General features: G+C 39.8%; 1 protein-coding gene across 2 annotated transcripts in view; it reads right to left on the bottom strand.

The window, feature by feature from the left end:
- Positions 1-24,866, bottom strand: part of CDH6 (cadherin 6) — a 135,815-nt gene extending 110,949 nt beyond the window's left edge. The window contains exon 1 of one of the 2 annotated variants that reach the window (XM_036410567.2): positions 24,614-24,866. The gene's annotated coding sequence lies outside the window, so the exon portion shown is untranslated. Of the gene's footprint in view, positions 1-24,360; positions 24,508-24,613 lie in introns of those variants that run through there. The other variant, XM_036410568.2, reaches the window with a different exon arrangement.
- Between the last annotated feature and the right edge of the window lie 203 nt (positions 24,867-25,069).

Below are 25,069 nucleotides of genomic sequence, written 5' to 3'. Positions count from 1 at the left end.
TTTTTTTATACACCAATAATGAATTCACAGAAAGAGAAACTAAAAAAAAATCCCATTTACTAATTAAACTAAAAAAATTAAGATACCTAGAAATAAACTTTACTAAGGAGGTAAAAGACCTGTACTCAGAAAACTATAGGACATTGAAAAAAGAGATAGAGGAAGACATAAACAAATGGGAGAACATACCAGGTTCATGGATTGGTAGAATCAACATCATTAAAATGTCCATACTACCCAAAGCAATTTATAGATTCAATGCAATCCCCATTAAAATACCAATGGCACATTTCACAGACCTAGAACAAACTTTCCAAAAATTCATCTAGAATAAAAAAAGACCTTGAATAGCCAAGGAAATCCTGAGAAAGAAGAACCAAGTTGGAGGGAATCACAATACCATATATCAAACTATATTACAAAGCCACAGATCTCAAAACTTCTTTGTACTTGCACAAGAATAGACATATATACCAAGGGAACAGAATAGAGAACTCAGAAATAGATCCAAGCTATTTTGCTCAATTAATAGTTGACAAAGGAGGCAAGAGCATACAATGGAGTCAAGACAGACTCTTCAATAAATGGTGCTAGGAAATTTGGTCAGATACATGCAAAAATTGAAACTAGATCACCAATTTACACCATACACAAAAACAATCTCAAAATGATTAAAGGACTTAAATATATAAACAAACAAACAAAAAACCCAAATAAAATAAAAACCATAAAAATCTTAGAAGACTCCATAGGCAGAAATATATCAGACATATGTCATAGCAATATCTTTACCAACATATTTGCTAGGGAAATGGAAACTAAGGAGAAAATAAACGAATGGGACTACATCAAGATAAAAAGCTTATGCACAGCAAAAGAAACCATAAAAAAAAAAAAAAATAAGAAAGGCCACTGCATGGGAAAACATATTTTCCAATGCAGTTTCAGATAAGGGTTTAATCTCCAACATTTACAGGGAACTGAAAACAACAAAAGGAAGATAAACAATCTAATAAAAAAAAAAAATGGGCACAAGACCTAAATAGACACTTTCCGAAAGAGGACATACAGAAGGCTGAGAGGCATATGAAAACATGCTCAAAGTCACTAATCATTTGAGAGATGCAAATCAAAACAACAATGAGGTACCATCTCCTACCTATCAGAATGGCTATCATCAACAAATCAACAAACGACAAGTGCTGGCAAGGATGTGGAGATAAAGGAACCCAGTGCTGGTGGAATGCAGACTGGTGCAGCCACTGTGGAAGACAGTATGGAGCTTCCTCAAAAAGTTAAAAATGGAACTCCCATTTGACCCAGTGATCCCACTTCTAGGAATATATTCCAAGAAATCAGAAAGAACATATGCAGCACAACTTACAATAGCTAAGATTTGTAAACAGCCTAAGTGCCTGTCAGCAAATGAGTGGCTTAAAAAACTGTGGTACATCTACACAATGAAATATTACGCTGCTATAAAAAAGAAGGAACATTACCATTTGCAACAGCAGGGAGAGAACTGGAGAGCATTATACTAAGTGAAATAAGCCATTCAGAGAAAGATAAATATCACATGATCTCACTCATATGTGGGATATAATGATCAATATGAACTGATGAATAAAAATAGATCCAGAGACAAGGTAGCACTGAATAGACTGTCCAACCTCTGAGAGAAGGCAGGGGAGGAGGGTGTTAGAGATCAACCAAAGGACTTGTCTGCATGCATATTAGCATGACCAATGGACACAGACACTGGGGCAGTGGGGGCTTGCTCTCCGAGGTGGTGGAGGGGGGTCAATTGGGGAAAAAGGAGACATATGTAATACTTTAAACAAAACAAACAAAAATATAAATAAAAAATAAAGTAACCGACCCCGCCCCCCCAAAAAACAAAACAAAACAAAAACAACACTGTTATGGAATGAGTAATGAGTCTTCTGCACACTATAAATAGGATTTGCAATCGACCTAAGTTTAGCAGAGTTATATCCTATTGGCTGCATCTTCAAAGCATTGATTTGCTCCAATCAGCATTATTTTACATGATAGAATGGAATTGGCCCCAGGCTGTTTAGTTTTATATTTTCTATTACTAAATGTTGATAGTTTCCCCCAAATACCACTTTCACTGCATTTCTAAAGGCATGTTTTTACTAACAAAATTAAATGTTTTAAATTATTTCAGGGATCCAGTATAGGAGCTATAGTATAATGAAGCATGGGTTAAATATTATTCACATGCACAGCAGTTTATTATAGCTCAATAAATGTAGTATCAAATTCTATGTGATGCTGTATTTAAAGGGTTTAGAAAGTCATTAAATATTTTCAGTAAAAAATAAACTATCATATAAAGCATCACTGACTGATTAGTACTTGCTAAAGTACTTTCCTTCTAATTATAGTTAAAATCTATTAAACTTAATGATAGACATCATTCAAGAGAATATTCAGAGAGAATTATGGTGGAAAAGAATTTCCAGTTCTCATTTTTGCCAATTTATTCAAAATTGGCTGAGACATGTTCTCAGCAGCAGGACTATAATTTCAATTGTAGAAACTAGATAAAAAACAATCAAGTTTAATCATTCATGTGTGTGACTTGATCCATTTCTATTGGATTTCATGAATGAGTTAACATGAATTGTAATGCTTTTTACATCAACATTTCAAACTTTTTGAAGTTAGGCATTTTGAAAGTAGCAAGAGGAGAGTGATAGTATAAAATGATTAAAAGTAGGCAGGTCTTTTAAAACAAACAAACAAACAAACAAACAAAAAATCCACACAAAATTGGCAGTTCATCTGAGTGACCAAAACTTTATTAGGACATTTTTCATTAATTGCAGGTAGATATTTATCTGCAATCAGTAAACAAAGGCTTACAGAAATGAATTCCACTGTTTACTTTGGCTTTAAAATGTGATTTCTTTTAGACACAGCTGTTTCTTTCTGATCCTGGGCAGACGGGCCTATGCTAATATGAATTGGTGTCTTAGAAAGGACATTTCTGTGATCTGCAGAGAGCAGTCATCCTTTGACCTACATTCAATATGTGACACAGATCTGATTGTGCCACAATCATTAGCCTCTTTTGAAATCCCCAGTTGGAGGTCAGGGCTCAGGTCAGGGACCATTACTCTTGGGTGTCAGAACTAAGCATAATTAATGCCCTTTAAAAATACGGGGATGATATTTTGTTTTCTGTAGGCTGTATGAAAACGGCCTGAAAATGTAATCCTCAAAAAAGTTAGAAACAAGAATGGTTTAGTTATCTGACATGTCCCCATGACCTCTTTTCAAAATCATCAGCATTGCCCAATGCATTTGGCTTTTTCCCTGCCTGCTGTCCAGGTGTGTATGTGTGTGTGTGTGTGTGTGTGTGCGCATGCACGCGCGAGTGCGCGCTTCTGTGTACCTTTCTAATCTTCAAGACACCGTCAGGTAAACCATGGTCCTTTGAAAATAGACTGTCTCCAATCCTGCTGTGCCAGAACCCGGGAAGGCACAGAGGTAGAGAGTTACAGAGGAGGGCTTGCACTCACAGTATATGGAACAATGGCAATTTCTATAATGCCCGTGGCCAGAGCAAGGAACTCTTCCTCTGAGCTGGTGTTGAAACGTTTAGCAACCATTTTCCAATGAGAATTGGCAGTTGCTTGCCAGCATGAGATGTTATGTCAGCACAGGTGTCAGAGAACAAGGGAGGTTTCTGAAGGAAGTAATTGGCAGATCAGTTATGGCCAGAAAAAGAATCGCGCTGGGGAGGGCAGGCGGGAGGGGGCAAGGTGCTACTCGGCAGGTAGCTTTAAAAGTAATTTTAAACCAACATTATTTAAGAGCATTGGAGAAAAAGCCCACTTTCCCAGAGGCACCTGCTAACTGATAGTGCATCAGGAAAAGAGGAAATGGCTTCTGTAAACGCTTTAAAAAAGGACTTTTAAAGGCAGTTAAAAAGATACACAATCACGTTTCATGTAAACCTTTTTAAGGAGCAGTTTACTGCCCAACCTGGGCTTCTTTCACTTCACAGTCTGCTGTTTTCCGTCACCCACCATCCCATCACCTCCTCTCCAGACCCTTTCACCCAAGAGCTGAGCAGCCTCTGTTTTCCGGCAGGATGGAGACACAAGCAGCTAGTTCGCTTGTGTGAGGTCCTGAGATGTAGCTTTAATTTTAACTCTTCCATCCTTGCACTAAAATGCACACCGCCCCACCTCTGAATGTTGGTGGAATATACCGTTGGGGAGATTTTCCAATCGGCATATTACAACCTTCATTATGTACTTTCATCATATGGGTTCTAATGTGCTTTCCCATCACTCATTACCCTGCCTGCACAGCAGCTTGCATCTGTGTTTTCAGAGTTGAAGAAAATGCATCCAAAGTGTCCCCCACCAGTTCTTTTTGAGAATTTGCTTGGAGATATAAAATGCTCATGGAAGGGAACAGGAATGCTATTCATCGTTATAGATATCTGCTGTAATTAGCCCACAGTAGGCAAGCAATCAATAATCGTTGAAAATAAATAAGAATGAATGAATGAATATCAGAAGAACAGGAGTAGGGAATAGCAAAAGGAGATGTTTAGAGGCACAGAGGTGAGCTAGAAAAACAGCTTTAATCAGCTGGCATTCTTGAGTTCCATAATTGTCACTTATTCCCCCCAACTTTAAAAATATGCAACTACTTTCTTCAGGGGTGTTTTTTCAGAGAGCAGTATTTTGGGCAACAAAGCCAGAGAGAAGGAGAACCAAATCACGAAAGTGTTATCAAGTTAGCCACAACTTCAAGGCCCTAGAGGCCCTATGACATGCGTTTCAGGACCATGTCTCCTGGGGAGGAAAGGGAGAACCATGTATCCATGGGCTCCCACCCCCATTTATGAGAGGTTCTCTTCCTGGGACAAAGAGCCTGCACTTCTGGCTTGTCTATGGTTTAGCATGAAACGGGTTCCTGTGGTGTCTCGCTCAGAAAAGTGCCAGAGCAGAAGACAAGGTGTACATGGCACAGGACTGACTGTCAGGCAGGTTGCACCTGCAAGAAGTGGGTCTGGACCTGTGCAGAGCTGGTTGTCATAGCAGCGGCTGGAATGAGAGACAGGGGAAGAAGACAAGGAGATCGGAAATGGTGCGTGAGCAGTATGTGATACAGCCCCTCTAATACTAATATACAACATGTAGCCATTGGTTGTTTTTAGGAAAAACATGTAAAATCACTTACACCTGAGTTTGTAAATGGAAAACTAGGATGTTAAGTGTTGTGTTTAGTAATGTAAATTGAGAGTACCATTAGTAAAATAATGTTATTATAGAGCTAGAGAAGTGGAGAGAATTAAACTCATCTAACTGTGTGTTTATGTGTCTTGTTTTGATCAATATATTGTTTTCAAGAGACTTTAAGACTGGAAGCCTGCCAGGAAGGACCTGTAGGTCTGATGCTTTCTCCACTCATGATAGGGGGATGACTGTGCAAAGGAATTAGTTTGGGCTGGCTCAGAGCTATTTGGTCCCGATTTCTGGGAAATCTAATGCTGGCTACAGAAGTGCTCCAACTGCTGAATTTAGGGATGAACCAGAGCATCAGAGCGAAAGCACGCCGGATAAAATTGTACCAATATGAGTGGGGGAGTATGTGCACATTAGTCTTCCAAGGTGTACCACAGTGGACCTCAACTTTTTGTTTGCACATCAATGAAAATCTATGCATTTCTTCACATCAAGTTAATGCTAAAATATTTTGCTCAACATTTAAGTTGTTGACAATATAATTTCTGGCCAATAGTATAAACATAAATATTAAGATTAAAAGAAATTACCAATCACTTTAAAATTGTGGATGATAAAGGACCACATGCAACCCTGACAAGCTCAGGGAAGGCCTACGTGGCGGTCTTACAAAGACCTGAAATAAAATTAATGATCTGATGAGTGGTCTGAAATTAAAACTTTTAACTAAAAGCAGTTTATGGTGGCTAGTCATGTCGTAGGCAGGCATCTCTCCCAACAAAGGTCAATCTTTATCCTTACTGAGCCTGTCTGTTGTCTTTTTGCATCCACAATAACATATCCTTGGAATGTCAAAGTAATTTTCCTTCTTCCGTATCCCTCAGAGCAAAGGCACCATTCTGCAGACTACAAATCCCCTCTTTGTTATTGAGTTAATTGTTGACTGTCACCGATCCTAGACCCACCTGTGTAAAAGAAGCACGTGTCTATCATTTTACTTTTTATCCAGCCCCTGCTTTGCTTTCTCCTGCCTCCCTAATTTATCATCAGCAAGTTTCATGTAACCCCCTTACATGCCTCCTGCTTTGATTGTAATGTATAAAAGAAGGTGCAAAACAGCCATTCTCTGGAGCATTATTTCAATCCTATTGTTGACAGTTTGGCTCAAATAAACTCACAAAAATTCTTCACAGGTTTGAATGTTTTTTATGTTGACACATTACCCCCGCCCCCCACAATAGAATCTTAATATAATAGCCGTTCAGAAGCCAAAATGTCTCATATAAATATATGCGAACAAGATCATTTTAATAGTCAAAAATTGTATGCCATTCCTTTTCTTATTGAACTTCTTTTCATTCTACTTCCCCCAGATGTCATTAACTGAATGGTAATTATTATTCCTAAATGTCTTATATCGATCCTATGAACTCTGCAAAAATTATGAAAAGGAATTGGAGTTTGAAATGAACATTTTTCTAGAATTCCTTAAGAAATACATTTTTCCCCCTGAATAGATTTAGCTATTATCAGTATGATTCTAAGCAACTTATTTGGCAAGTTTTTAAAGTTCTATAAGTATACTTACAAACATAAAAATTATCTTTATATGAAAAAGGCTCATACAAATATATACAATCCTTCACTCTGATTAGCCCAAAACAATCTCCATGGACCACGTGAGCCAGAGCAGGTGCAGGTGATGAAGAGGCCAAACGCTGGCCTGCAGGTGATTGTAAGAACGCGGCTGGGGGATCCCACGTGACTGCAGGCGAGCTCGGAGCACCGAGATGCCCAGCAGGGCCTGTGCCCCCCGAGAGAGCTCGTCCTAGGCCCCAAGGCCTCTGTGCAACCCGAAGCCCATCTCTCAGGCTCAGCAAACTAGGCTCTTTCCAGGAAGACGGTGCGTGTCAGCGGGCTGTGCAGTGCCCGGGAGGAGGCACCTGCCCAAAACTCCCAGGGCCCTGAGATCCAGGACCGGAACCCTGACCACCAGAGCTGGGCAGTCCAGGGGATCCCCTAAGCGGCAGCCAGGAGAACTGGACTCTAGGGCTGCAAGAGCTCCCAGGCGCGATGTGGGCGCCCTGGAGTGGGGGGGGGGGGGCAGCCAGGGGACACCCAGCCATAGAGCAGCAGGGAGAGGGCCTTAGAGATGCGCACACCAGTTGGATTGTGTCTGCAGAGCCCCACGCGGGTGTCAAGTCAATGCTTGCCCCTCGGGCTGAACCTCCAAGCCAAGAGATGAACCTCGAAGCCAAGCAGATGAACTCGAAGCCAAGCACACCGAGATGGCCTGACTGGTTCCCAGATGATGAGTCTGAATGCACCCCCAGCCCTTTTCTGGTTTGCTGTAGCCCAGGCCTCCTGGGAAGCGCAGGTTGGTTCTCAGAGCTACAGGTGTGGCGGGCTCCCCTCTCAGATGCGGGCCCCCACGTGGGGTCGAACCTTTCAAACTGTGCTGCTCAGGGAGAAGCTTGGGGTTCTGAGTCCCCCCGTGGCTTTGGGTCACTGCACAGGGAGTGGGGTTCCTGGCAGGATTGTGCCCAGCCTCTCCCATCCTATCCGCTCCCACAGGCTCTTAGAGGAGTTGCTGAGCCTTAAGGGGTGTCTTCAGAGGAAGTTGTTCCACAGGCAGCTGTGGATCGGTGTGCTGGAAGGGATGGGTTCAGGACCCTCTTGATGGTGATCTGGAACTGGAACCTGGTTCCCTTTGATCTGAGGTGTTTTTGGCAGTGGAGCTGGGGGTGGTGGGGGTGGGGGTGTATTCTCATGGGAGCAGCAGCATTGTTTCAGGTGTGACAGTTGTGATTTGCTTCTCCCCAGTCACTACCCAGGGAAGGAGGGCAGGCTGGCCAACAGCTTAGCATAATATCCACAGGCCCTGACAGAGTGATGAACAGAATTCGCATCCACCATTTTGCCTTCATTTTGGCTGCAGTTAGTTCACACCTTTGCAAGCCCAACTGAGGGGACCAGCTCGGGTTGCAGATTTTTCTGGGGAGCAGCGCTGGAGAGGCTCTGAGGAAATTCTCAGTTTCAGCCACATTTGCCACATTCACTGTGTCAGCCAAAACACGTTTGAGTGAGAAGTAGTATGGGCATAGTGCCCCCAGTGCCACATCACACTTGTGACATAAAAAAACAACGTGGTGCTTCATTTCACATAGTGAAATTAAAAAAAAGAAAAAGCTTGCAGCTTGTTCAAAAATACCCAAGACCCTCAAGTTGATTTAAAATTTGTAAGAAATAACAGTAACAACAGCAGCAGCAAACAGAAACACCTGACATTTTGGGGGTGCTTCCTACATGCTCAGCACTCTGCTCAAGTTCTTTTCAGCAATCTCTTAGTCACTCCCCAGAACACCTTTATGAAGTTGAAACTACCATTAGCCTCGTTTCATAGGAGGGAATGGCACTGAGAGAAATGTCCAACAGGGTCATCTGTCCAACTGGGAAGTCATTGTACCTACACAGTCAACCTGCGACTCTCATTGTCATGCAAAAGTAGGACAGTGTAAGAACTCAAGGATAAAAGGGATGACCCCCTTCTTCAAAGTTTCACATATAACTCATCTAACTAAATGTGAAGCCTTTATGGCCATGGCTCCTTAATTCTGCCCCTAAATTGATAGGCAAAAAAGAAAGAAAAAGAAAAGGAAAAAAAAAAGACTTCTTTTATTTTGGTCATAGCTAAACATTTGTAGGAAGGTGAATGCACACTGTGGCAAGGTCAGCTCTAAGGGAACACAAATAAGATTAGGACAAAAATGTAAGCTTTTAGACTCTGTTGTAGGACGTCTCAGGAATATCTTGTGTGGTGTACATCACATCCACATAAATGCATTTGTAAGAAAAGCAACCCCATTACCTCACTTTGCCCCCAAACTACCCAGATAACAGTGGCGGCAGTATCCTGTTTTATAATTATTTCTCCTACTGTTTTGACTTGGATTTAGATAAGCATCTGCATTTCAGCTTATTTGCCTTTCTAATAAAACCTAAAAGAAAAGAAAAACAAAACTATTCTTAAAGAAGAACTGGAGGTATTTTTAGTAATAAGGAGAAAAGAAAATTGTTTATGATGCTATTTTTAAACCCTTCTTAAAGCTTTCTTAAAGCTCCAGTGGTTAGGACAGTGCTAAAGGCAAAAATGGTGCTTAAGGAAACACTTCAGAACATGCTAGGCAAGTTAAAACCCAAGCCAAGGCTGGAGATCGAAGAAAGTACTCACTCGGTATGGTGTCCTTTGACTCTTTTTAAGGTTATTTCCTAAACGAGACCATGAGAACAAAATGAAATTATACTTTCCTTCCAGCTAGTTAAGTTTCACATCCCCAGATGAAAAAACAAAGTTTTCTTTTTTGGACAGTGATGTATTTCTAGTCAGTCTATTCCCAAAACAAACACACCCAAAACTCACTTCATGCACAGAGTAAAAGAAAAGATACAAACAGAGGTCCTTCAGATGGTTTGGTATCGCTCCACCTGCCATTTGGCAGGTAACCTCACTTGATGGAATAGGTGAGCTTTGGTCTTGTTATCTATTACCTCTAAAGCCATAGATTATTAAACTGAATCCCATTTGAATCTCTCACTTACAGGATACTTAGATTTTCTCTTGGAGCAATGCTGATTTTAAGAGACTAAATTAGTAAATGGTGTTAGTTGGTTACTCGGCATCCCTTTCTCACCTTTTTTCTTACTAATAGAATCATGGTTTTGTTCAGGTACCTTCCTCTCCTCTCAACTCCCCTCCTTCTCCTCCCCCTCTCCTCTCCCCCCCCCCCCCCCACACACACACCAAGGGAAGCTGACCCCAAGGATGAATCTTTAGTTTAAAAAAGCTGATGAGCATATGGAATTTTGCAGCAATTAGTGATGTATTAACAACATTCCTATGATTTGAGTGGGTTCAGTGAGTTTGATGGGCACTAACTACCCTTCATCCTTGATTGTGAGAGTGGTTATTCTCTCTCTTCCTGCTTAAAGAATAAGGAAGTACATACCCTGTTTCCCCGAAATAAAACAATGTCTTAAATTAATTTTTGCTCCCAAAGATGCGCTAGATCTTATTTTCAGGGGATGTCTTATTTTTCCATGCGCTAGGTCTTATTTTTGGAGGAGGTCTTATTTTCGGGAAAACACGGTAGCCCCACTTGCCACTGGTAACCATCTTAAAGTCTGAGGAGGAACAGGGGTTGAACAGCTTTGATGCTGAAGGTAGCCTGATGGAGAAACGGAAAGATCCTACCTAAGTTTTTGATCACACCACTCATCTGTGGGTTATCAGGAGCCTCTTTCACTATGGGCTCTCTTTTCTGTAAAATATATTTTATTTATCCCTCCATCAAGTTGGAAATGGGATTTTTCTCTTACCAATAGCTCAAAGTATTCCTAATACACAGGCTGAAAACACTTAGCAAGAATGGGTAAGAAGTAATTAGATCTTCAGGATGCTGACCATGAATTACTGTAGCTTGTTTTTTTCCCCCCTCTCTTTTTTTCTGATCATCTTCCTTCTGGTAATAGGCTTACTTATTGGCTTCTCTTTAACCCTACCAGCTTAATCACTTCTGAAAATCCTTTAATTCTCTACTTATTATTCTGAAGTTGGGGATGTGAAGTGTGGGGGAGGACTGCCCCTATTCAGTTAGATTACTTGTGTTAATGTGAAATGTTACTGATTGAAAGTGTTAATCAAACTCAAAGGAATGGCGCAGGGGCAGGAAAACAAGAGGTGCAGAGGCTGGGAATCACACTTCTAATATTTCAGAATTTATAGTTTCTACTCCTTTTCCACGAGAGTTACAGTTTTCCATAGTGTTGAGATGCAATAGAGAAAATTTCCAGAATGTATCATGGTACTTATTTTAGGCTAGGAAGTGTGCTTATGTGAAATAAACTAATATTGATTGATTAGTAAGTTAAAAATTCTCTGTGCCTTTGACTTCAGGAAATATAAAGAACATCACCTAAATCTCACCACTTCATTTCCCAACCTTACAAAACATTTGGCATACCCAGGGCTGAGCTGAACTGCACATTTCATTGCCAAACAGAATTCATGAGGACCCTATTACATGTATTGACTGCCACTTAAGGAATGAAATAGGACTACATAATCAGTTGAATTTAATTCAATCTATTTTCTATAGCCATGTTCAAGGTTATAACAAGGTATATCGAATCTGGTGTTAGACTTCCTGTAGAACCTCAAGAAACATTTTCAGAGTAGAAGTTTAAGAGGAAATTGATTTGTTCACAAAACACGTACTTAAGAGTGTTCTGTAGATTATATTGTAGATTCACCTTGATGTAGCACTATGGGTGGATAATAAATAAAAAGATAATGGAAAGTTTATCATACTAGTTTGCTCCAAAGAGAAAAAATATTCAGCCTCAGTTTGCAACATTAACATATAAATAAAAACTGCAAACAATTCTATGTTGTGGAGTAGAGTGACCATACAAATGTCAACTTTCAGTTAAGAAATTATCCCAAATAAAAAATTCAAGTATTTCCTTAGGACAGTAGTTGGCAAACTGTGGCTCACAAGCCACCGTTTGCTGCTCTGTGGACTAATGAGTTTGCTGACCACTGACCTAGACTATCGATTCCAATAATTACAGGCTGCTGTTGTTTCTTGTGATTAAGCCCCTAGGAGACCCACCACTTACAAGGTATGCAATCCTACTTCAGATATTTGGTCAAAGTCACCAAGAGCATCCTGGGAATATCACTGTTCTGTAGGGTATAAATCTGTGGTTTTGACCGTCTAGGAGACTGGCACCAACTTTCTTAAAGTGTATTTCCATAATGTGTCCAAAGGAAATCAGATTACAAGAAAATTAACATCCCACATGAATAATGTAGAAGCATATAAATGTAGTCCAGAATTTCAAAATGAGCACTCTCCACTGGTTTTTCAACAAGCATATAATGTATTTCTGCCATTTGTTAAAAACAGTGCTTTGTCTTAGCTGTAAAAATAAGACCAGAGGCTTTGTTCTTTATATGCTTCCAGTGTGATAGGTGAGGCCTAGACACTAACATAGAGACTTTTAAAAAGATGTATTTACAGCTTCATTGAGGCTAAGTAAAGTCTATTATGGGAACTCGCAGGGTAGGTAAGCGGAGGTGAGGGAAAGTGTCATGGATAAATGGATTCTTGACCTCTTTTCCTAGAAATTCTATAGGATCCAGTAAACAACCTGGATGGATGAATATTAGTACCAAGCTTCAGTGTCAACATAGCAATGGTTGATCCTAATCTATTTCATGACTAAAAGACTCAGTCCTGTCAAAAATCTATTTATTCATTGAATAAATTTCTAAGATGGCAGTTCCTAACAAGTCACATTTAATATTAAATACATATTGTAACCAATCTGGTGTCAAAGCATGGTGGCATCCATGGCATTTAACACAATACCTTGCATAAAGTGTTTATTAAATGGTTATTGAATTGAAATCCTGTTGCCTAAATCCTAAATTTCAGCTAATTTCTTATATAAAAAGATTTTTTTGTGGAAATGTATTTCTACTGGCCAGTATATGTAAAGCTATGTGGCAAACTCATTGGGGGAAATTGTAGTGATTAGTAAAAGAAACACTATGGAAATATCTTGGGGCACATTATAAAAAAGTAAAATTCTTAATAAGCTTTTGTTAGTAAAGAGGATATGGTCATTCTTTTTAAGGTGGACAGGAGGTCAAAATCCAAACCTGACAATGAATAGGGACCCTACAAATCACAATGTAACCTGAAATATTATAAAAGGCTAATTTCTATATTCCTGGAAGATGTAAGTATGGAGATAAAACCAAATCTAATAAACTCTGAATGTCCTAATCTTATATAATAAAAACCTAATATGCTAAATGTCCGGTCATCTGGCCAGCTGTTCAATCAAAGTGTAATGTGCTAATGATATGTGAAGGTCACTCAACCGCTTGCTATGGTGTGCACTGACCACCAGGGGAAAGACACTCCGACTGGTATGTGAGTTTGCTCTTGGAGTATGGCTGATCGGGACTGAGTGAGATGGGCAGGACACACCCTGGAGCCCTTCCACAGTCCCTCCCCAGCTGACCAACCTCCTGCGTCCCTCCCTGGCCCCAATCTTGCACCAGTGGGGTCCCTTGGCCTGGCCTGCACTCTCTCGCATCTGGGACATTGAAGAGGCGGTTTTGGCCCAATCCTGGAGGCCAGGCTGAGGGACCCCACTGGTGCATGAATTCGTGCACTGGGCCTCTAGTATTATGTACAAAGTTAATACTGTCAGTCCATTATCAATAGAGCCTAATGATGCTGCCTTCCTTCACTTTGTTTCTTAGTTCTGGCTTTGTGCTTAGGAAGTCCATTACTATTGCAAAGATTGTAAACATATATTTTTCTAATTGTCAACTAGCAAATATCCAATTGTCAACTGGTAAAGTTACAGTCTAATTTTGTATTCATAAATCTTTAGTCTACTTGGGATTTATTTTCTATGAAGCAGAAAGAAAAATCTAACTATTTTCCCCAAATTGTAAGTATATGTTTGTCATGTCAACCACTGTCTATCCAGCACTGGACACGGGAGGCCCTCAATAAATATTATAGAAATGAATAAATTAATGAATGATGAATCTGAACTTCAGACTTTCTGCTGCCAGGTTCCTTTTGGGATCAACAATAAGTGATTGCAAGACTGACTCAGATTAAGGCAAAGAGCCAGACCTAAAGCTAAAAGGCTTTAGTGAGGCAATATCTGCTGCTTTGAGCTATCAGTAATTGATCTATTATTATGTGACCATACTGATAAATCTATTGAGGGATGAAAAAAAATGTATTTTCTTCTTTTCTGTCTAATTATATTTTAATTAGATTGTTGTGTTTGTATATGTTCCTACATATTGATATTCTTTGATTTGACATACAGTTGAATCTGTCTGAGTATAGATATACATACATACACATACAGAAATAATAATAAGCATAAAAGACATGGTAGTTTAATAGTTAAGAGCATGGGCTATCAAGTCTGCCAAGACTAACAAGTACTAGCTATGTGATCTTGGGCAAGTTGCTTAACTGTACTGACCCTTGTTTTGCTTTTAAAAGTGGGAAGATAGTACTTCAGAGCACTGTTGTAAACATTAAGTTCATGTAAAGCAATGAAAATTATGCTGAAATATTGTAAGTACTCTCTAATTGTTAGCTTTTATTATTACCCAACTCAGTTTTCCCAATAATCTTTCTTATTTTTGCTCAAGTAACAAATTCAAAATATCTTTAAAAAACAACAACAGTAGATTATTTGAATGAGAGGTTGAAAAACTCACTTGGCAAAACAGCAATTGCTTTATTTATTATAGAAAATATATAGTAATATACAAGGTCACTAAAGCTCTAAAAGAAAACAATCTCAGAAAGAACAGTATATGAATTCTGAAAAATATAGTGAAAGTAAACTCCGAGGCACATCCTGTTGCCAAGCACAAATTAAGAATTAAAAAATCAAAGTGACAGACCTGTTAATCTATTATACTTAGGAAGGCATAAATTGTTAATCAGGCCCCAGGCAACATTGCTTAATACCAAGTTTAATAAAAAGTCTGCCTAGACAGGAAGAGGAGGTCTGGTGGCCGGATTTTGAAAGCTGGGCAGCTCTACTTACAGGCTTATCCCTATAGCTCTCAGGACGCCATTGATAAGGTTTCCTCTGAAATTGGCTCCTTTTAAGGGAGTCAGAATTATTAAAAATTATTAGCATGGGATAGAAAAGCTATATTTTTTCCCTGGTATGAATGAACTTGAAAAAGAAATAAATTGGAAAAAATATTGAAGAGAATCATTTGCATTTATTGAGCCCTCACTATGTGCTTACATTTGCTAGTAATGCCTTTACCTAAAAACTCTGATCTTGAGATGGAGAAGTGATGTTTTCAAGCCATTTTCTCCCCAACCTTGATTTACCTACATCACAAGGCATCTTATGTTAGGTGGGCTTTTGCTGGGCAGGGAATAAAATAAGGAATTTTCCAGTAATCTTTGCATCATTTTTAGGAACATTTGTCAATGAGGTAAGAACTAAATTGGAAAGTGTTCAGCTAGCACAACATCTACTGAGAAGTTGGAGCCTGGGGGTTGCTTCTTTGAATTGAGCCCAAATTTCCCTCCTTGCTTTAAAGTCTTTCTTCATAGCATCGTGAAGAATAGCTCATTCTTTCTTAGTTACAAAGGAGAGCAGGGTTGGCTCTTATTTTCTGTGACTGGTTTCTCTAACCAGCCATGATGGAAAGATTGTCATAAGGAGAAAAAAAGAAAGAGAAAACAAGCCATTTAATAACTCATTTTAATTCAGCGACAAATTGGGAAGCAAGCATGTGCTCGGATTATGTTCAGAAAGCCCAGGGTGCAAAGCAAACTTCTTGTTCTTCAGTGCTCAATTAATCCAGCATAAGGTTTCAGCCATTTCTCTGCTCTCTGTCCACTACATAAAATCTTTCATTACATCACATTAAACTTAGTCGCTTGAGAGCATTTCACTCTTAGGTTGCTTTCAACTTCATATTTTAAATACATTAACTGTCCTATTTAGCATTCTCTTTGAGAAAGTGGTTATTCACATGATCTCTAGGTATTTTGCAGTGCCCCTTCCTATATTGTAGTCATCACTTTAATACTTTTTAGAACACAAAGCACATACACATTTAAATTCAAGAGTGGCGGGCGGGAGGGGGGTGGATTTTAAAGAAAAAACAAACAAACAAACAAACCCTGGTACTATTTGGAAAGATATTGTATAACATAGTATCTAAGAAATTAAAACCAAATCTAAAAAAGAAAAAGAAGTATCATGAGAACATTTAAAAAAATATAGCATCTATGTTTGGCATGTCTGCACTTATTTAAAAGGCAGTTTACCTGCAGGTAAATGTACATTGCATGCAAAAATTATTGCAGAGCTGGTACTTTCTGGATCTGGAGGTGTGGGATTACATGCTCTTGATGACACTAATCAGTAAGTGACCCCTTCACTCTGCCCCCAACATCTATTTTTTTTTTTTTTTTTGTAAAAAGGGAGATTTGAGTCAGAAAAGGAGTGAAACTGTGGCACTGATGTTTTATATAAGGCCTCCCTCATAGAATTAATTCTTTAGGAAACACTGACAAAATCCCAACTAGATAGTTTTGAATAAGTACTTTAATTTGAGAGTAATTGCTGGGAGATACAATAGCTTGACTTGGTTCAATTTAGAATTGTGCAGTGATATAACAAACTGGGTGGGTTTTATCATTTTGCATTGGTGATTACTTAGTCTGACCACATCATTTTAATCTGTGTTAAATTAAAACCTGTTGCTAAGAAGAGCTTAGAATATTTTATTTGAATGTGAAATTGGGCAGTTTCATACATTTTATAAAATGGATGATAGCAGACTAATGAAACTTTTTTTTTTCAATCCTGCAAAGGAGGTTTAAGCTTTGTAGCTAAAAATATGACAAGCTCATTTTCATGACTGAAATCTATACAATATGCTCGAAGGCAATTGGTTTTTGAAAAAAATGCATAACTTAAAATGTAAATCAACACCTTAGAAATTTTGTCCACAGTTATATAAAGTTCACTTTATATAAAAAAAAACCCCACCCTTTTACAATGGATATGGTTAAGCTGAGTTTTCTTTAACCTGTCAAATTAGATATGCATAAATTTAAACAGTTTTTATTTTCCTTGAATAACCTAATTCACAACCAACTGGGCAAATTCATTGTTTATGACACATTCTGGCCATGAGCTTGGCAAAGCATATTCTTTCAGGACCTTCAGTAAAGGCAAAATTGTATTAGTATTCATATCTATAAGGTTTAATTGAGGGATCCAAAGATACCTTTTAATTGAATGACTTTATTTTGTTATTTTGGCTATTTTAATATCATTATTCCTCTTTACTTTTCATCCAAATAAACAGGAAAAGAACCAGGTCAATAATTTTTCATCTTGAAGTTATTCATTATCTAACCCAGTGGTCCTCAGACTTTTGGATTTCATGGAAATTTAATAGCTTTTTTTTTTTTTTAAGGGCAGGTTGACTTTGGGTTGCTTGCCAGGTTTCAGTTTTGTTAAGGAAAAACACCAAAATAATCTATACACATCCTTTCATGAAAGAATAGACATTTTAACTCCAAAGAAGTAGGAAGGACACTGTTTGAGTCTTTTAAATTGAATAAATTTAGATTTATGAAACATTGAATAGGTTCTCATTTTCCATGTGTGATCACTCACTAATAAAAAAAAATTTTCCCCTCAAGATGGACACAAGAGTTTGGCTAGTCTGAGGAATCACTAGTTCAGTTAAAACTCACTCAAATTTGCCATCAGGACATTATAAATAAAATAGAAACCTAAATTGATCATGTGTCCTAATACTGGTCAAAATTTCAAGGGACAATTTTAAAAAATATATATATTTTATTGATTTTGTACAGAGAGAAAGGGAGAGAGATAGAGAGCTAGAAACATCGATGAGAGAGAGTCATCGATCAGCTGCCTCCTGCACACCCCCTACTGGGCATATGCCCGCAACCAAGGTACATGCCCTAGACTGGAATCGAACCAGGGTACCTTCAGTCCCCAAGCAGATGCTCTATCCATTGAGCCAAACCGGTCTCGGCTCAAGGGACAATTTTAATTCTTCTTTGCAACAGGAGCTTTACAAAATGGTATGAACACATGGAATTCCTAAAGAAGTCTGAATGTTTATTTTCTCCATAAGTTTCCACATGTACTCCTTCATGACATATTTATAAATAACAATACTGTGAATTTAAATTTCCTTGTTAATTTTTAATGTCAGACTTAAGTGGAGATGATAAAAAGCAATAACACTCAATAACTAGAAGTTAACTTACATAAGAGAGGTAGAGATAAAAAAAATGTATTTAGTATATCCATGGACAAGCCACTTCATCTCTCTGGTCATCAGTTGTCTCAAATGTACAGGACAGGTATTGGGTGAAGTCATCTCTAAGCTCCTTTCTATGTCTCACATTCATTTTGCTTCTAATGTTCTAACCTGTCCTTGAAGGATAGATTAATTATATGACTTGTTGAATGGTAGCAGTAGAAAGAATATAGTCCAATGAAAATGGCTCATCAATGTCAACTACATATATTAAGAGATGTCTTCCTTCCTTCCCTCACTTTCCCCTGCCTCCCTCTTTTGTTCCTTCCTTTAATATTTTTGGTGAAATTTTACTTGGTAAAGAAATAATTCAGATTAAATACTGAACTGCAATGGTAATGAAATAACACAATTGTGGTTATGAAAGAAGAAAATTATTTTTACCCATCAGATAAGGATGAAATAGATACAGTCTTATTAAACTCTACCCTCAGTGCCCAATGCTGTGTATATAGTAAATATGCCATGCACTGAGAAAGCACAGATGCCCTCAGAGGGTGCTGTGAGGTTGGGATGCCCTGGTCAATGAAATGAATAGCTGTCACTTTAGCCACCTTTGTGAAGTTCCCCCTCAAATGTGAGGCTCTCTTTGAAGGCAAGAGAAGATAATTTATTCTCTTATAAAAGTCCAATTATTATGCTCAAATGGCCCACACAATCCTGTTTACTACAGTTATAAACTCTAATGCATACTTGTAAATGGTTTACAAAAAATGACTAACCTACAAACATTTCTGCATTGCTCTGATCAAAATAATTGAATAATTCCCATGCCCTCTGCTGCTCTGTATTTCTCAGAGTCACACTTTTGCTTCTAAGATACCACAAGTGGTAGTTAACAGCAAATTCATTAAGTGCTTGGCTTAAACAGAAAATCATTGGAAATTCAAACTAAAAAGAGCCAAAAAAGGATAAGAGTATAACATTTTCCTTTGACCTATTGAATAATTGTTACCATACAGAATGTACATAAAATACTTAGTATGTGACATATTGAAAAGAGCAGTAAAGGTTAACTTATTAGTGTGTACTTTGTAATTGTGATCATTATTTTTGGGATATATAGAAAATTTGAGCCCACAGTCACTTTTTTATTATCAGGTGGGTTGGGCTGTCTTGCTAGTTCAGTCTTTTCTCATGATATACACATAGGATTCAAATGGGTGACATATTTCGTCTGTATCGCTATTGTATACTTTGGGTTGTAGGCGTCCAGAGGACACATAGTATATCCATTTAGTTTGCAGACAATAAAGGTAATGGAAGGGAGAGAGTTCATTTTCTTTGAAGCACTAAGAAAATCTCTTTCTTTTATTCTCATGAGAGTTCAGACCACTTTTTAAAAAACACACTCCTCTAGTTATTTTATGATTCATGCAGGATCATTTACTTTAGATGGCCATTTTTTTAAAGGATAATTTTCAAATTTTCATTCTGTGGTAGAATGTTTATAAACATGTAGTAACATGTTTATGTACGTGTTAATGATGTAACTATGTTTCTAAAGTTGTCTTTAATGGTAGTAGTATTTATAAAGTAGAACATTCAACCATTACAAAAATGGCAGTTTTTATTCTACTTCTATTCCTATGTTTCCCTCATATGTAAAAATTCACTTCCTTATCTCTTTTCATTTTGCTCACCTGGACACCTCAATTTAATTTTTTCTTGCTGATTTCTGTTCCTATGACTTATGAGGTCTCCTGTATATATTTTGGGTGATCTACCAATTTGGAAAATTGTAGAAAGAGAAAATCACAGTGCTCTCTCAAGTGATAAAATATGAAGATCAATCATATGCTGCTCTGTAGTGGCTAGCTTTATATTCCTCACCCCCATAACTTGTTCTCGTCTACAAGAGAACACTCATATTGCAGAAGAAGCTTGGGACTCATGCTGCCCATTTGCACATCAAGTTTAATAGTAATATCCTAGCTTTAATTAAATGCTTCCTCTTAGAAATCTCAACAAGTTGATCTAATTAATAGAGGAAATGAGCACTCAACACCGTTAGTGTAAAGATATTAAACAGATGAAACAAGGTAAAATAATTTCTAATCATCTGTTGGGATGGAGGACATGGTATCCTCTGCATATGTGTCTACTCTACACTCATGTACGCATGCTCAGAGCGTTCATTGTCCAGTAAGTTCTCTTTGTTGGAAGAGTTAAAATTTCCTGGATAGTTCAGTCTCGTTCAGAGTACTGGCTGTATCGGGTCCCCTCTGACCCAACCATTTTGGCTTAAAGGGCTTGTACTCCATTTTACTTTTGTAGTAAATGAAGGTGCACCACCTTTTCGAAGGGTTATTTGTACTTGTCCCCTCTTACCTTATCTTCTTACTTTGTGAATGATGAGGTTACAAAGACTCTATACATTTGGCTCTAGAGTTAATTAGGGAGAACCTGAAGTTTCTCATATGACTGCTTTGAAAAAGGGAGCATTCCTAGGAATAGGAACTTTAAAAAATGTAGGCCAGTTAATCTTTATAAGTGGAAAGCTCGAACAAAAATATTACTGTTCAGATCCAGGAAAGTGCCTCAACCTCTCATCTGTCTTCAAAATGGAATAAAAATCCCAACAGAGGGAAAAAAAGAAAATAAAAGAATGAAGAGAAAAAAAAATCAACCCAAGCCTTATATTTTTATATTTCATCTCTTGGAACAGTGTGGCAACTGAATGCGCGGTGTGTGTTTTTTTTCTTTTGTTCAGCAATTTCCCTATTAGCATGATGTTCTTGAGTCTTTGTATTTAGAATCATTATTCAGAAAAAAGAATTTAAACTAGAGAAGGTTTGATTTTCTACATTTTCACCTTTTTGTCAAGCAAATCAGATGAGCTCTGTAGACACTAGCTAGGCTGAAACGCTATTAAAAATGCAATTCTGACTGAGGAGCCTCTGGTTATTTTTATACATGAGACCCTAATTCTGATCGACCCCAAAGAATGGGCTGCCATGACTAAGCAAGCAGCAGAAGGCGACTGGCTTCTGTGGATGTTATCTCATTTGGAACACATTTCAAACTTTAGAACAGATTTTAAATTGGGAGTTGAAACTTGCAGACTGTCAGCAGAAGAGGCTGATTCACTCCCATGGAACTATCTTACTTCAAATTAGAGTTTTTAAAGAAGTAGGCTACCTACAATGTGTTGTGATACATCAGAGAGAGAAATAAAGTCACCTTCCAAAATAAGGGTGACATGTCTATCTCAAACATCTTTTGGACTTCCAATATATGCTTATTTGAATTGGGGCTCCTTTAAATTAGAAACCTCTAGCTTTATCTAACTTGTTTTTTGTTCATGTATCTTTGAAAGGTTAATGAGTTGTTTTTCTTAAAATATTTCTTAAGCGGTGGGGGGTTCTTCAGGTGCAATTTTAGGAGTTATAGCTATAGCACCATTATTATTATGGGGTAAATTTGAATAGAGGAAGGACAGTCTCGACAAGGTCAGGAAATTTTATATTGCTGGTGATGAATTCCTTGCTTTTATTTAGAAACATAGAAAAGTTACCAAAAACCTGGATATCCCAAAATTGGTCCAAATACTCTTGGATTCCTTAAATTAAAGGAACTATGCCACAGATATCAATGGTAATGATTTTTGACCTGGCTTGAATGTCAAAATAGCATTTGGAGAATACTATTTTGTCTATGAAGAAAAAACCTGTTACATGATTATTATCTTAGATGACAAAATCAATGATGCAACTGAACCACAGAGAGAGATAGATGCATGGAGTAACCCACTAGATGTCCCTTCCAACTGAAAAAAGTTTCTGACCTTCAAGAGGAAGTTGCCTTGGGAAGTTGGCATTGCAAAGCAAGTAAGGGCCAGAAGGGGGGATCAAACATCTCAGTTTCACTTCCTTAGGAAGATACATAGTTTTATTCAGAATGCCTGTCATAACTGACCTCTTTTTAAAAGAATCCTTATGGGGGGGGGGGCAACCACTCAATTAGCTCTAAATTGATAATCAGAACTTGTTCTAACTTACGATGCATTTGCAATAAGAAAGTGTCTTTAAAAAAAGAAAGAGTGTCTTTTTCTACCCTGGAACTGTAGTTGTGCTTTCTAGAAATTTTAGCAGTTTCAAGTATCTCAGAGCGGTATTTTGCAAGATAGTTTTTTTCCCTCCCATAAGAAAGAAGAGTGCCTCAGAGCAAGTTTTCACTTGCAAAGCTGATGGAAGTGGTGGGTGGAGGAGGTAAAGTACATGTTTTCTGATCATAGGCAACTTGGTAGAAAATGATTTTGTTTCTATATAATATCTTTGCAGAGTTGGCATTAAGAAATGTAATTGCAATAAATTGATGTAAAAGCCAGGGAGTAAAGGGACTAAAAGTCCCTACAGAGACACCAGTCTGTCACTTACTTATAATGGCAGTGGAAGATAATTGTAGGCAACTACAGTATAACTAAACCATTGCCATTTTCCTTCAAAAATGTGCTGCTGCTTCTCAAGTTTTTTCCCCCCCCCCCTGAAGAAATTGTACTTCCTCTGCTTCAAAAGTATGCCATGAACGAGCAGAATCGGTAGAAAAAGATCTGCCTTTTGTTTTCCCCCAAATTCATACTTAATTAGAACACACCAAGGAGCAAAAGTGGGTGAGATGCAACCCTGGGTGACTGTATTCGCCAATACATTGTGGGGCTTCTTTTAAGTTTTGGAGCTCTGCCTTGAAGATCTGGCCTCGGGCATACACTTTGCCCTCTTCCTTATGACACAATGAAGACATCTGCCGGGTCACATCCCCTTCCTCCACACAACTTGTTTTCCGGCTCCCCAAAATAGCAGGTTCAGAGCCCTGCAAGTGCCATTACACAAAAGAGGATCTCCAGCTAACCTGGAAGAGATTTATTTTTCCTGAAGTAGAATCCTAAAGGTTTTTAGGTAAAGGCGTCAGCGAGAGAAGAAAGGAAATAAGCATCCCTCGCCCACCTTGCGTATTCGCACATTTGTCATCCATGCCCAGAAGAGTTGTGCATGGACTGGGTAGGTCCCGAGTTCCTCTCCCCGCACAGGGAGGAGTCTGCGCCTCCTGGACAAGGAACACTCCCAAAGCGCACATTTTGCATGTGCATCCCTCCAGACCAGCCACCCGGAGCAGCGTTCCTGAGGGAAAACCCTCTTCTTCCCCACATGAGGCGCTTCAGTAAGTGAAAGTGGAAACTGGACAAGCCATGCGCCTAATGCACCTCTTTAGTGTGAATATCCTAATTAAAATGTCTTTACAAAAAAAAAAAAAAAAAAAAAGGGAGAGAGAAAAAAAATGTGTGGCTCTTCCAGACCATTAAACTTCTAGGTTCTCCACTGTTCTCGGTAGTTAACTCAGGTGAGCAGCCCCTTGTGCTCACGGAAACCTGCATATGACTCCCCATAAAATATGGATTTTATTGCAGCAGTGACAACACTTCTCAGCATCGCGCTGACCTCGCCAGCATCTCCCATCTTAACATCTCCCGCAACTCTTGGCAGAAGGATAACTACAGAAGTGATCTCAGCTCTGCGACTGCTGCAGTGCACATTGCAACGGCTCCCCCGTTATTCCGCTCCCGGGTCAACAAGCACAGCACAGCACACCGAGGTCCCCCTCTCCCTCCTCGGACACCCAGCCCCGGGCAGCGCCCCCGGTATGCTCTCCTACCAGCCCAGGGAGGCGTTCACCCCTGATGTGTGCCTCGCCGGCCAGAGCTCCGGGCGAGCTGCGTTCATGCATGACTTTTCCCTGGACAGTCAGGGGGCTCCATTTTCGGAGTCCAATGTTGGACTTTTCTTGCCATCTAAGCATTTCTGTCCGAACGAGCATGCGAACCGTTTTCCTCAGCTCCTTCCCTGGACCAGACCATCTCTTTCGCTTAAGTTTTCCCTTATGGGGAGCATCCAAGAGTTTTCAAGCCACCCGATTTCCTGCTTTCCTCCAGAGCCAGGAAACGTAACTCAGCCAAAAGCAGCCCCTGCATGGACCCCTGTGGGGTGGGCAGGTGGAAATAAATCAAAGCCCCAATCGGCCCTGCGGGTGCTACAGGCACCCGGCGCCCTTGGTGATGGACCAGCCAACTTTGCAAATGCCGGCGCTCCCCCTGCAAGCCTCTGCCCCGGAGAGAAGGGCAGCGGGTTCTTCCCTAGCCCCCCATCCAGCCCCGAGCGAGCCGATCCGTCTTACCAGGAGGCGGAGGAGCAGCGCCCAGGCTCCCCGGGAAGCGGCGCTGGCCGTGGGCAGCGGCGGCAGCAGCGCCCGCCGGACCCGCGTGCCCACCCCACCCCGGGCTGCCAGGCTGAGCATCCCTCCCAACTCCGGCGCTCGGCTCCCACCGAGAGGGCTCTCTCTGATTGGCTTCCACCAAAGCTGTAGGATGGAGAAACAGAAAAGGCATGCACGGCCACCACCATCATCACCAAACAGAGATCGAACCCACCTCTGCTCGCCTCGCGGCGCCCGGAGACCCCGCGACCCACCCCGGCTGCTCCTGCCTCCGCCGCCGCTGCGCTCCCAGCTCTGTGCTCCCCGCTCTCTGCGGCGCTCGCCGCCGCCGCCACTGCTGAAACTGCAGCTCCCAGCTCCCGGGATGGGAAGGTTAGGGCTCCGGCTCGGCTCGGGAGAGCTGGCTCTTGTGGGCACACACTGATTTGCAAGTGAATGAAGTGGGAGGGAGCAAAGAGAGGAGGACTTTGTGAGAGAGGCCCAGCGCCTGCCCCCGCCCGCCCCCTCCCCTTGACAGAATGACTCCCTGTGTTTGAAGTCCTGAGCAATTCTCTGCCTGGAACACTCCGTCAGCCCAGGCTTTCCTGTCTTTCTCTTATTTTTCTTTTGGTGCTGAGGGGTGGGGGTAGGGTAGGGGAGTTGGGGGGGGGGGGGCGGTTTAAGGCATACT

This window comes from Pipistrellus kuhlii, unplaced genomic scaffold (assembly GCF_014108245.1).
Source record: "Pipistrellus kuhlii isolate mPipKuh1 unplaced genomic scaffold, mPipKuh1.p scaffold_m20_p_4, whole genome shotgun sequence".
NCBI lineage: Eukaryota > Metazoa > Chordata > Mammalia > Chiroptera > Vespertilionidae > Pipistrellus > Pipistrellus kuhlii.
This window is presented reverse-complemented; position numbering and strand designations above follow the sequence as displayed.